Source organism: Sus scrofa, chromosome 7, assembly GCF_054392235.1.
Source record: "Sus scrofa isolate SSC_HxYL_T2T_F1_AM1 chromosome 7, Sscrofa_HxYL_maternal_Yorkshire_Landrace_v2.0, whole genome shotgun sequence".
In the NCBI taxonomy this organism is placed as follows: domain Eukaryota; kingdom Metazoa; phylum Chordata; class Mammalia; order Artiodactyla; family Suidae; genus Sus; species Sus scrofa.
The window spans coordinates 18931789-18945779 of NC_139389.1; the positions used below are offsets into that span (position 1 = coordinate 18931789).

At 38.1% G+C, this 13991-nt stretch overlaps 1 long non-coding RNA gene and 1 pseudogene across 1 annotated transcript in view; both read right to left on the minus strand.

The window, feature by feature from the left end:
- LOC106504343 (uncharacterized) overlaps nucleotides 1-13991 on the minus strand; it is a 796860-nt gene that overhangs the window by 685703 nt on the left and 97166 nt on the right. The gene's annotated exons all lie outside the window — the stretch shown is intronic.
- LOC146401229 (small nucleolar RNA SNORA70) lies at nucleotides 65-177 on the minus strand (annotated as a pseudogene).

Genomic DNA, 13991 nt, shown 5'->3' on the forward strand with positions numbered 1-13991 from the left:
TGGGCATTCCTGTCTGAAACCTAAGTTGGGGACATCATACTAGACATGAATGTCCACTGGAAAGCACTGTCACCAAGGTCCCTTAGGGCAACCCATAAAGGCACCAGGCTGCATCTACCAAGGAGACTGCTATTGCAGCCACTGCACACCAGCCCCTAGGGGTGGAAATTTTTTCAAAAAATCTTCTTTTTTTCTAACAATCTCTGTTTTTTTTCACGTGTACCTAAAATATACTAGAAGCCAAAACTTGGTTTGGCTTTCCCAATACTAATAAGCGTATACATAGCCAACACCTATAAAGTGCCCACATGAGTCAGCAATCTTCTCAGTGGTTTGTGTATGTTCATGCATTTAACTCATGCCAGCTATATGTCTTCACTTCAACCAGATTCTGGTGCTGGGTTGATTGTTAAAACAAGTAGGCAAAAGGGTCCCTCCTCTGGGCTTTGGCCTTCAAAGGGATTTATTCTGTCCCTCTGCCAACACTGCCCCTCCCCCTAGAAGCCACAGAGTCCAAAGGGCCAAGAGCATAGGCCCACCTGCTGCCTACATTCCCCATCTAGACCACACTTCTGATGTTGAGACTTTAGACTCTCAGCCTAGACAACATGGGGCTGCTTCCAGACCTGGGTTTCCTCTTCCCTGAGAGCTGATCACCATTGAATAGATGTGTTACACTTATGAAGGTAAAGAAATCTGACTTAACTGATCAATTAAGATACAAACATAAAGATTCATGGGTCTTTTGGAGATCTCTTCTGATTGCCAAGAGAATTTTTTTAATCACCTGATTTCACATCTGTTTCCTACAAAGGTGAAGCTATCAGTTAAATTCCAGTTGGGTAAGGTATCTGATAAATTACACTACAGAAAATAGCATTCCGTGCACACAGGTTTGTGAGTGGAAGTTTCTTTGAGAAAAAAAAAAAGGATTCAAAATTCTTAAATACTTGACTTCTTTCAAAAAAGGGATCCTCTTGCAATAACATTTAATTTTGCTTTTGAAAACATATGTGCAGCATTTTCAGGTGGAAGACAAAATAATTAACCCAATTTCCAAATACTTTTCTGTTCTTTGGCTTCCTGTGGTAGATGCAGTATTTCACCTCACTTATTTCGGCCAGCATCCTTCCTGATTAATTTATGACTTAATTACAATGATTACCTATGTTTATAGACTATGCTGGCTCAGCACAGTAGAAGCTTTTTCTCTCACACCCTGAATATACGAAGAATCAATGGATATGCTTGTCGGATACAAAACCAGCTAATGGGTTGCAACTGTGAAGCAGGAAGCTTTTCCAAGAAAACATGTACCATCATTAGTAGAAGAGACTGTATCTCATACAGCAAGCCTGGGTGCCTGCTTTTCAATCTATAGATTTCAAAACGACCTAGCGGTTCCCCTAATCTTCACCTTAGAAAAGCTCAAGGTTCAGAGGCCAGCATCCCCTGTCTATTCTATTACCATGAGAGGCAGCAATCCAGAAGGGGAAATGCCAGGTGACTCTCATATAACTATCTGTATGCAAATATAAAAATGGGATTTTTTTTTTTTTTTTTTTTTTTTGCTTTCTTGCATTTGCTTCAAACCCTGGGAACTATCAGCTAGTTTATATAAATAAGCACCAACCTAGGCCAGATTCAAGCACAACACCCATATCAAATGGAGGAAATACTATCCAAGTGTGTTCAAGAACCGAGCTTCTCAACTGGGCAGTTTTGTACCCCAGAGGACATCTGGCAATGTCTGGAGAAATTTTTTTCTTGTCATAACTCAGGAGAGGAGAGGAAAGTGATATTGGTACTTAATAAAGACTCTGCAAAGCACAGAACAGCTCCTGACAGAAAAGAGTTGTTCATCCCAAATGCCAATAGTCCCAAAGCTAGAAACCCTGTTCCAGTGGGACAAGGGCATGAGAAAAATGGTATCTAACGCTCCTCACTTTGAAATGTAAATGGCTTCCTCTCTCAGGTGTTATTACCCACACACACGTTGTTTATGGAGTCAGGCTGAGACCACACAAATTGAACTTGTGGGTGGTACAGAATCAAATATAATTCTGTGTTGCCATGTAATACCCTTCCCTATGGAGATCAGAATGCTTTTCAAAAAGAGTTATTCCACCAGGAGAAGGAACTGGGAGTCGGAGGTATCCTCATTTCACAGATGAGAAAACAGGAGGCTAGGAGAGGTTGTCATTTGTTCAAGGTTATTCAGTGAATCAGGCTCAGAGCTCAGGAAACTAAGAGATCTGACATTGGAGAGAATTCTGAAAAGAATGTAAAAGGAAAGAAAAGTATTCTCGGCTGGAAGCCATCTTAGTAGCAGAAATTTTTTCTACATCCTGAGCCCCTGGTGTCAAGAAAAGCAGAGTCTCCTGTGATGGGCAGCTAGTGGTTCTCCCCAGAATCAGCAGCCCCAGAAAAATCCCACAAGCCCTCCCTGCCAGCCAAGGGGCCCTCACCTGACAAACCCAATCCCCAGGGCTATTCCCCAGATGTTTATACTGTCAAATGATTTAATAGACTGCAGGAATCCATTGGTCTATTCGTTAAAATAGTTATCATAATGAAAAAGATGGACGGCTTCTGCCCTTATCCTCTGTCAGTCTGTCACATCTATGTACCTCTTTCCTATCAATCACCCCAGTATACATTATGTAAATACCAAAGATGAAATGTCAGCCCATGTATCTAATTGTTCTTGTGTGCCATATGGGAAAATGACTGGTGGGCCCTGCTGTTCCCCTTTACAACCAGCATTAATTGGCTTCTTTGTTATCTAGCCATGGAGATCCTGACTGGAATGGTTTTAAGGCTCCAGTAACCCTTTCATGGAGATCCTGACTGGAACGGTTTTAAGGCTCCAGCCTGAATCACAGGAAGCCTGATTCAGGATGATTCACATTGAATTTTTTTTTTTAAGGCAAAGAAATCTCAGAAACTTTATGATCCTAATTACATTTGATCAAGAACTTCCACAAACACAGCCATTTATTATATTTGTTAACGAGCTAAGAGAGGAAACCAAAAGGCTTGGAAATGAACATTTCTGTATCACCCCCCATCCCAAAAGAATCCTGAGACGCCCTATAGAAGAACATGAAGCATATTCCCAGATAACTAGAAAACAAAATGCAGGGGTCATTTTCTCCTGCTAATTCCTGGGCTGCTTTGGGAAACACATATGTTGTTCACCTTCAGGGACAAGACCATGAAATATCAGTGTAGGAATAGATTTTACAAGTCTTCAAATTAAGCATTCTATTGCGGCATGAATCCTACTTGATATCTCCAACAAGCTTTATGTCTCTGTTTTGATACTTTCTAGGCCTTACACGTTTCCATTTAGAGGAGGCTAGTTTAAGAGCATTAAAAGATGCAAATTCTGAAGTATCCCAGTGCACTCACCATAGTACCAGAAAGTCCCTATTCATAAATACAGACTTTACATCCAACTTTCCTAAAGTGAAAAATGATATTAAAGCTACCTTCAAGTCCTTACAGAAGTCATCACTCTTGCCTTATTTGTCAATATACACAGTATAAAAATTAACTTACTTTCATCTCAGAGGACAAGGAATTTTTAACATACCCTGTATCAGAAGAAACGATCTCCTCTACCTCAAATTATGTTCCAACCTATCCCATACACAAAAAGCTGTGAATTCAATGGTAAATGCAAAGCCAACTACCAACATAAAACTCAGTCCTGAGAATTTCAAAGTTCTAGCTGATCACACGTTCAAAATGATCCATGTAAAGTTACTGGGGGAAAAAATGGCTACATAAAGTCACCACAACTAATGAAATGAGATAAACAGCAAATAGACTACCTAAGATAACCAGAAATAAATGTTTATTTTCTCACACAAGATAAACTGGAATCAATGCACGTACAGCTGAAGGATCTCATGCTCCAATTAAACATGACGCCAAATATGAAGAGAGCTGTCTCTCTCCATTCTACATTTACTCTTAAGATGGATAACAAAAAGCTACCACATTGCCCCCAGGTTTTCTCTCCTTGTTTATTTGAAAAAGTGCAAGCAATCCATTAAGGTTAAAGAGATAATATTAAGGAATTCAGCTGCAATGGCTGTACAGTAGATGACGCTGGCCTGTGCTTCATCTAGGGTCCTGTTTTAAAGAGCTTTTCGATTTTAATTAAAATAAAATGGGCCCTGGAAGAAAATGCATCTCCTCCAGCGAGGATTGTGTTCGGCTTGTTCTCTGTAATTTTGCCCATCACACTGCTGGCTGTTGCTTTTTCCACAGCTCTTAAATGGTGTCTAAATTGACCAGCTCTGTTGCCAAGGAAACGGACAGGACAATGCTAATAGAAGCTACTTAGGACACACTGTGAAAAGCTTAGAAATAAAATTGTTTGACATGAAAGGCACCGTGTCAGCAGCCAGGCAACTCTGTTAAAGGCTGCATAAGCAGAAGATGGTTACATGTCTCCCCCTACTCTTTTCCCTTAAAATCTCTCTTAGAAAATGGATTCTGTCCTGGGAGCTTGGATAGCTTTTTCTATCAGAATCACTTTGTCTTTCCAACTCAAAGTAGAGAAAAATCTTCATGTTGTGGTTTTGAAGCACCCAGAATAGACTTCAATTTGTACCCATGGAAATGAGCTGCTTTTTTTTTTATCTTCTTTCTAGCAACCAAGTCCTCTCCCCTCATGAATAAATTGCAAATATTCTTCTGAATTTTCTAAGATTGTTAATTAAAATCCACTTGATTTAAGCTGCTTCTCCCATTTTGCACTCACCAACCATAAATTATGGAGGAGGTCAAAGAATGAATGGCAATTTGACATGAAGAGGTTGATTTATTGCTTCAGAAGGAGTTTTTTACCAGATGTGGCAGGAGTCATAAATTAAATGCTAAATGTTATGTATTATTATGCTTTCAGGAATATAAATGTGTCTAAAATGCTATGCAGGTGGAATGATAAAAATATGAATCTACTCTCCTGGCAATTTAAAAAGGCCCTTTAAAGCTGTCAAAAGGAAAATAAGCTGAAAAACTATCTAGATGAGGCCCCCAAATGCCTTTTACAGCACACCCCTAGTTTATAAATGTAACCCTTTCCTGTAATATACTGGACATTGGCTTGTGGCTCAAGTGGGAAAAGAGAATTTAAAAATTCTTCCCTCTGGGGGAAAAAAAAAGAAAAACAGAGTGAGAGAAAAAAAAAAAATCAGAGAGCTCTGTGCTGCTGTGACACTATGACATGGATCCAAATTATTATTTCTCATCCACTCCTCTACAGATGACCCTAATTTAATTTATCAAACCTCATTTGAAAGCCAATTTGGACACAATGAAATTTGCCTAACTTCCCTAGCAGCTGTAGTGGCTATAGTTATTGAGCTTTAAAATATAAAAACAGAACAAGATACAGGTATATGAAAGCTTGGAGCTGAAAAGAACAGCCAGAGAAAATTTCACTAGGGGGCAGAAGTTGTAAATGTAAAAGACTCAACTTTGGGCGGCAGTCCTTTCTGACTTGGAGCTGAGCAACAGAACTAAAGGCAATGGCTGATCATCACCTAATGCCTGGGCTTATAGTCCCTCTGGGCACAAATGTGGAAAAGGTGGTTTGTCTGGCTTCTGCTTCCCTTGTCCCAGCATCCATCCTCTTCTCCTGATTCCCAATCATCCAAGGTCCAGACAGGCACAGTCTCTATTTATTCAGGTCTTCAGCTGAGACATTCCATTCAGGCATGCTTTTCCCATGTTTGAAAATCACCTCCCTATCTAGTATGCATTCCAGCCCCACAGAGAACATACAGGCAATAGCATCCTTGACTTGCCAGCGTTATCCACCATGGTCGTTCATTAGATACTCTTGCTGCCTGTATCCTGCAGTGCACTGGAGTCAGGAGAGGCATGAGCCAGCTGCAACATGCATGAGGCACAAATCCACTGTCAGCTAATATGTACATTGAATGATGCTCCGAAGAAAAGAAAGGGTCTCTTAAGCATTTGGTGCTCTGGGGGAGGTTTAGCAAATAAAAATACAGAATATATAGTTAAATGTGAATTTCAGACAAACAATGAATAATTTTTTTTAGTGTAAGTGTGTCTCTTACAATACCTGGGACATATAGTTAAAAAAAAAAACCTATTCATTGTTTACCTAAATATAAATATTTTTCAAAGGTCTATATTTTATCTGGCAACTGTAGTTCCAAAGCAATACCAGCTAAGTTAAGGTGATCTCTAAATTATATCAACCACATTTGGCAGCATCTGGATAAAGCCTCCAGTCCATGCCATCATGCAGCTATCATGCCAGGGTCAGCCTCTGTTCCAAAGGGAATAGTAATTACAGTGCTTCCCACACTAAATCAACAGAATTTTTAGTGTGAAAATTAAAATAATGCTCAAAAAATGCAGGAGTAAAAAAAGAAGAGTTCTTATACCACCACATGATTTCCAGGTGGCCAGCACATCCTTGGGCTTCTGAACAAGAAGGCAATAAGTTACCAGGCATGAAAGACAAATACTAGTAGGAGCAGGAAACATAATCACAGCCCCTCTCAGATTGTGTCCTTGGATCTTTGCTCATGATCTTCAATAAAGGTCATTAAGACAGATCTTACTCAGTGGAGACCTTCTTGTTGGTCCCAAAGATAAAAGAAAGGAAACAGTTATTTTTTTTTTTTTTTTTACAAATACTGCCATTTTACCAAAACCCATTAATAGCCATATATTCAAAAAGAAAGTTCCTGAAGGCTAAGGAATGCCTGTCAGGACAACTTTACAATATCTCATCCTTTTAGTATCCCAATAAGAAAAAGGTAAACTTCATTTTTAAAAACTTTTCTCTATTGCTCAAAACACAGAATTTCCCAATGACCCAGTCATTCTATTCCCAGGTTTATACACACACACATATACACACAAACCCCTGGAAACAGGGACTCAAATGGATATTTGTACCCCAGTGTTCATAACAGCATTATTAACAACACTCAAGAAGTGGGCACAAGAGTTACCTAATGGCTCATCAGGTTAAGGAATCTGGTATTGTCACTACTGTGGTTCAAGTCTATGGCATGGGTTTTACCCTGGCCCAAGAATTTCCATATGCCTCAGGCATGGCAAAAAAAAAAAAAAAAAAAAAAAAAAAAAGGATACAAACCCAGGTATTAATCAACAGATGAATGGATTAAAAATGTAGACCTAGCAATCCCACTCTTGGAGATATATCTGGACAAAACTTTCCTTGAAAACAACACATGTACCTGCATGTTCATTGCAGCACTATTCACAATAGCCAAGACATGGAAACAACCCAAATGTCCATCGACAGACTGGACAAAACTTTCCTTGAAAAAGACACGTGTAATAAATAAATAAATAAATAAATAAATAAATAAAGACACATGTACCCACATGTTCATTGCAGCACTATTCACAATAGCCAAGACATGGAAACAACCCAAATGTCCATCAACAGACAATTGGACTAGGAAGATGTGGTATATGTACACAATGGAATACTATTCGGCCATAAAAAAGAACAAAATAATGCCATTTGCAGCAACACGGATGGAACTAGAGACTCTCCTACTGAGTGAAGTGAGAAAGAGAAAGACAAAATCATATGATATCACTTACATCTGGAATCTAATATATGGTACAAATGAATCTTTCACAGAAAAAAAAATCATGGACTTGGAGAATAGGCTTGTGGTTGCCAAAGGGGAGGGGCAGGGAGTGGGGTGGTTGGGGAGCTTGGGGTTAATAGATACAAACAATTGCTTTTGGAATGGATTAGCAATGAGATCCTGCTGTGTAGCACTGGGAACTATGTCTAGTCATTTATGATGGAGCATGATAATGTGTGAAAATAGAATGTGTTCATGTATGTGTAACTGGGTCACCATGTTATACAGTAGAAAAAAAATTGTATTGAGGAAATAACTATTAAAGAAAATAATAATAACAAAAAATAAAAAATACATATAATTAAAAAAAAAAAGAATTTAAACCTACCTTCTGGTTTCCAAGAAAAATAGAGAAACAGGTTAAACTTATTATGAGGAGGCAATCGGCCAAATCCAGAACATGGGACATTCTTGTTACCTTGATAAGCCAATGGTTTGGGGGTGGGGGAAGGGTAGGGATATTGGAGAAGAGGATACCTTGAGATAAAAAGAGATTTCAAAAATATAACAACCAAATACACTGAGTAGAAATTTGGGGAATCTGATTTGAACAAAGCATCTATAAAAGACATTCACAGACAATCAGAGAAAACTGTATATGGACTTGTTTTAGTGTGATATAAAAAAATTATTGGTAGCATTGTTAGGTGTGATAACAGCATCATACTTATGTAAGGAAATGCCCTTTATTTTTAAAATTCATTCTGGATCAATTAGAGGGGAAATGAGATAATACCTGGGACTTGTTTTAAAATACCCTAGCAAAACAAACAAAAAAGTAGGTGGGTGAGATAAATGAAACAGATAGGCAAATTTTGATAATCGTTGAAGCCAGTAGTTATTTTATGAATATATGGAATTTATCTGACCTCTGCTTTTTTATATGTTCATAAATTTTCATAATAAAACTTTTCTAAAGAACTACATCTAGATACTTATGACAGAGCATGATAATGGCACAAAAAAGTATGTATGCAGGTATGTGTAACCGGATCCCCATGCGGTACAGTGGGAAAAAAATTGTGTTGGGGAAATAACAATTAAAAACATAAAGATATTTTTTTAAAAAGTTCTGAAGGAAATCATATCCAACTAAGAATTCTAACCTGTTGAGTTTTTGATTAAGTGCAGCAATAAAATAAAGACATTTTCCGATATGCAAGATATAAAACTATTTATCTTTCATGCAGTTTTCTACCTTTCTCAGGAAACCACTAGAACATATACCCAGTCAAAAATGAGGAAATAAATCAATACAGAGGAAGACTTTGGATCCAGGAAACAGAGGATTCGATACATAAGAAAGTCAAAGGTGAAAAAGAAGGTGAAGTAAAATATCTGGATGATACTAGAAATGGAAATTAATCCAAAGGACAACATGCTAGGAAGCTCTAGGAGAGGTTTCTTCCAGAAGACGAATTGAAACAATGCCAGGTAAACTGAAAGAATACCAGAATATACAGCATAGATATTTGGGATGGAATTAGTACTAAATCCAAAGAAAATTAAGCAAATGTATTTTTAAAAGATAATCTAAAACTGTTTTTTAATTTTATGCAGGATAGCAAAAATAAAGTATATTTCTTGTCTCAGGCATAAGTAGTTTTATTATAGTCATGATAATGTAAATACGGAATATTGATTTATCCAAAATTATGATTGAACTATATTGGTAGGATTGAAAATAGGAAGGATCCGTGTTCAGAATGGGACTGGTATACATATGAAAGAAAACTAAATTCTCATCTTCTGCTGTGCAAAGTCAATAGATCCTTTTAAAGCTAAAATGTCAAGAAGTAGTACAATATCATACTAAACAGAATTATGAAAGTAAATACAGAAAGTGGTTTTCTCTAGGAAGGTGTGAAATAGAAGGTGTGCCATGGATATGCTGGTTTTGCTAATAGGCAATGTAGAAATACTTGGCTCTTTTTATCTACATAGATGTACGGATCTTCAATAAAAAGACAAAAACTTTAAAGAAACTTATTTTTTTTTAAGTAATATAAACCTATTACTTAGAGATACTGTGGTAAGGACCAAAATAATCAACTAAAAGAGTTGGAAGTGATTATCTCACGGGAATAAGAAATGTGCAAGTCTAGCTTCGATTTTTAAAATTAAAATTTAATAATAAAAATATTAATGAGTCCTTCTGGAGACACCTTGGTATGATGCAAAAATGGATCTGATCAGGAGAGAAATGGTTTTATCCTCTGTCAATGTAACAGCATAAGCTAATTATTCCCACAACCAAAGCAATGTTTTCCCCTTCAGGGAGCGCCTTGTTATTTCAATTAGATGTATATTCACTAACAGAGCCATAAATATTTCTAATTAGCCTGTTTGCTTCCATTTTATGAGACTGCTTTCAAATTAGCACCCACATTCTATAGAAATGGAAGGAGACTCTTAGAAGGTTGTAATTTCCCTCTCAAGGAAGGAAGGAGGACATGTCCAAAAAGAACTACTTATTAGATTCAAGCCATTTATAGTGCATGTTATTTTGGAACAACATACTTGTCAAACTCGGATAGAAGGCTAAAAGTGAGTCACAGCTTCAACCAATTATTTCCAGGTCTTCAAGCAAACATGATAGAAGGGTGTAGACAAAGCATTAGGAAAGAAATAGCATGGTGCTCACAACCCTGCTTCCTCAGACTGTGATCTCATCTGGCCTTCCTTATTGAAGAAAAACCACAAGGACTCTGCCATGACTGAAGAATCATCCCAGAAATCAAGGATTCAAAAGTGCATCAGAGCCTCCAAAATCAGATGAAGTTAGCATTAACCATACTAGACCACACAGGAAATATCCTTCATCTAGAGATGCCTTTAACCTAAAAATTGACTATTATCGCCATCATCATCCCATCATCATCACAATTTTAGAACACTGCTGAGTGGATACTGCTTAAAGAAGCATAAAAAAATAGAATTTTGACACTACAGGAGGTGAATGGAAGTAAACAATCTTAGGCATGTGTCAAAGTCAAGATGAGCAGTAGCTCTGACATGGCATGTGACTTTTCAGAAAATAATAACGTATTTTTTACTAAGTGCTAACCATGGGCCAGGCACCGTGCTTGACAGTTCACATACACCATCTTTAACAATTGCAGCAGTTCTGAAGAAGCAGTATTATTAGCCCCAAAGAGGCTCTGCAGCTCAAAGAGAAGCAATGATCTCTCTGCAAGGCCCCAGAAATGATCATTGCCGAGAAAGGGCTAAGTCCTTTCTGTCTGGAAGCAAAATCCTATCGTCTTGCAATTCTACTTGACTTCCACTTGGATAACACTTGACACATAATCTTCCCCATGAAACTTTACAGACATCAACGGATTATATTCACATAGGCCTTATTATATATTAAGGACTATTATTCCCACTTTGCAAGAAAAGAAATCTTGACTTGGAGAAGATGGGCTATTAGCCCAAGACCATACAGCTAATAAGAGAAAGCCAGGATTTCACTTCAAATGGTGGGGTTCTCAGCTCATCACATCACACCATCTACAAAAGATTATGATAAAGCCTATCCCTATGTGGAAGTTCTAAATAAACCCCTTTTAGGTTTAAAATAAGGTGACCATATGTAACTCATCCCAACAGGGAAACTTGTGAGGGTAAAAGTGGGTGCTATTAGGTACAATGCTGAGCAACAGATATAAAGTAGCCTATCCCAAGCAGGTCAGGGACCTAGTCACTATCTCTAGGGAAATCCCTAGCCATTATTCCCATGGAATCATTCTTCCTTGACAGAGTGGGGAAAATAATTGATATTTGCCTTCATTTAATCATTGTACTTGACATCAGGTGAGAAAAACATTTTGGAAGAAGCAAAACACATCTCATGCTTTATTTGCCTTTAAAGTTTAGTGGTTCACCATTTTCTAGAATAGAAGTCAGCAAATAATAACCCACTGGCCAATTTCTGCTCACTTGCCACCTGTTTTTGTAAATAAAGTTTTATTAGAACACAGCTGTACCCATGATTTTATGTATTGTCTGTGGCTGCATTTGTGCTATCCCAGCAAAGCTGGGTAATTGCAACAAAGACCATGTGGCCCACAAAGCCAAAAATGTTTACTATCTGCCTCTTTACAAAAAAATACATGCCTGTCCTGTGTTAGAAGATAAAATCAGGGAGTTCCCGTCATGGCTCAATGGTTAACGAATCCGACTAGGAACCGTGAGGTTGTGGGTTCCATTCCTTGCCTTGCTCAGTGGGTTAAGGATCTGGCATTGCCATGAGCTGTGGTATAGGTTGCAGACAAGGCTCAAATCCTGCGATGCTGTGGCTCTGGTGTAGGCCAGTGGCTACAGCTCCGATTCAACCCCTAGCCTGGGAACCTCCATATGCTGCGGGAGCAGCCCTAGAAAAGACAAAAAGACCAAAGAAGATAAAATCAAACTCCTAGGCAAACATATGAGTCCCTCCATGATCTGGCCCTGCTTTTGTTTCAGCTTCATCACTCCATACTTCATTTTGAACAACTCTTCTCATTCCCAAAATCTGCCTACTTGTTTAAAAGCTCTCTTCACATCCTTCTCCCTGAGCCTGTAGTGCCCAAACTCCCACCTATTCCTTCTGATCAACACTGTTCCGGGGTGTTGCGAAGATTAAGGGCTTAGAAAAACATCTGACACACAGGAAACACCCAGTTAACATACAGTCATTACTGTTATTGTCATTGTCTTATTTCTTGCAACATAATTTAACTTCATCTAACTTCTCTCATTTTTCATTTTGCCATCCATAAAAAACAAAAATAAAACTATCACTGTGTCCTACAGAAAGACTGGCACACAAAAGTGATAGTAAACTGTAATGTGCTGAACATACAGAAGATTTCAATATTAAAAGATTTAACTATTCAGGATCTTCCCTCATCCTTTTTTCACCCAACTTGAACCCTAACTACCCATATAAAAAAAAAAGAAGATAAATCAAAAAATCTAAAACCAGAGCCCAAAGAGCTATCGAGGATTATTGTTGACACTGGTATTGTTAGACTCAAACAGAGCATTAGGAAGCTCAGCAGTAGCACAAAAGATGAGACCTGGAAACATTGAGTGACTTCTTTTACAAACTGTTGCAGCATCTTCTTCATTTATGGTCTCTGGATTTATGAATGGTTTTTTTACCATCTTGTTTTACACTAATTCCAAATTTTCTTTCTATATTTGCACAATTGGATACACTATTAGTCATTACACTCATCAAACACTATTGAGTTTACTGATAGCAGGGAGGAAAAAACACATGTTAAAAACACACACCATGCACACCAAATGGATCTTTAATTTTAGGCTGCCATTTCTTTGCTTGAGCTCTTCTCAGGGTTTCCTGCAGTGTGAAAAATAACAGAGTGTCTGGTCTCTTTTTTTCTTACAGATGCATGAACTGGCACTGCCAAGAATTCATCAAGAGGAAAAGGTTCTCTCAGAAGGACTCACTGAGAAAAGGACTATGGAAGTCTGCACAGGAAGCCGTATCACACAAATATTTATGCCAAACTTGCCTTAGGCACCAGACACCTAATACTAATTTTGTAGTTAATGACACTGAAACCTAAAAATGCATAGCAAAGTGCTCAAAACTGGAATCATGGAGTTCCTGATGTGGCTCAATGGGTTAAGAACCCAACGAAGTGTTCGTGAAGATGCAAATTCAATTCCTGGCCTCACTCAGTGGGTTAAGGATCCAGCATTGCGACTAGCTGCAGCATAGATCACAGATGCAGCTGGGATCTGCTGTTGCCATGGCTATGGGGTAGACAGCAGCCACAGCTCTAATTTGACCCCTAGCCCAGGAACTTCCATATGCCATATGTAAAAAGAAAAAAAGAAAAACAGAATCATATTTTATGCAAAGCTCAATTATCCAACTGCAAATCCATGTCATGACCATGAGATTAAAATTGTTAAAATTGTTATGGCCGGAAGCAGTGCCTAAAATTATTATTTTTTAAAGTATAGTTGATTTACAATGTTTTTTTTCAATTTCTGTTGTATAGCAGAGTGACCCAGTCACAGACAACTCCTTGTACTGTGCAGTAGGAACCGACTACCCATCCAATTCAAATGTTACAGTTTGTATTCACCATCCCACTCCCTTTCCCCTCTCCCCAGGGACCACAAGTCTGCTCTCCATATAAGTGATTTGTTTCTGTTTTGTATAGGATCATCTGTGCCATATTTTAGATTTCATATATAAGTGATATCGTATGGTATTTGTCTTCCTGAGTTACTTCACTTAGTATGAGAATCTCTAGGTTCATCCCAGTTTGCCGCAAATGA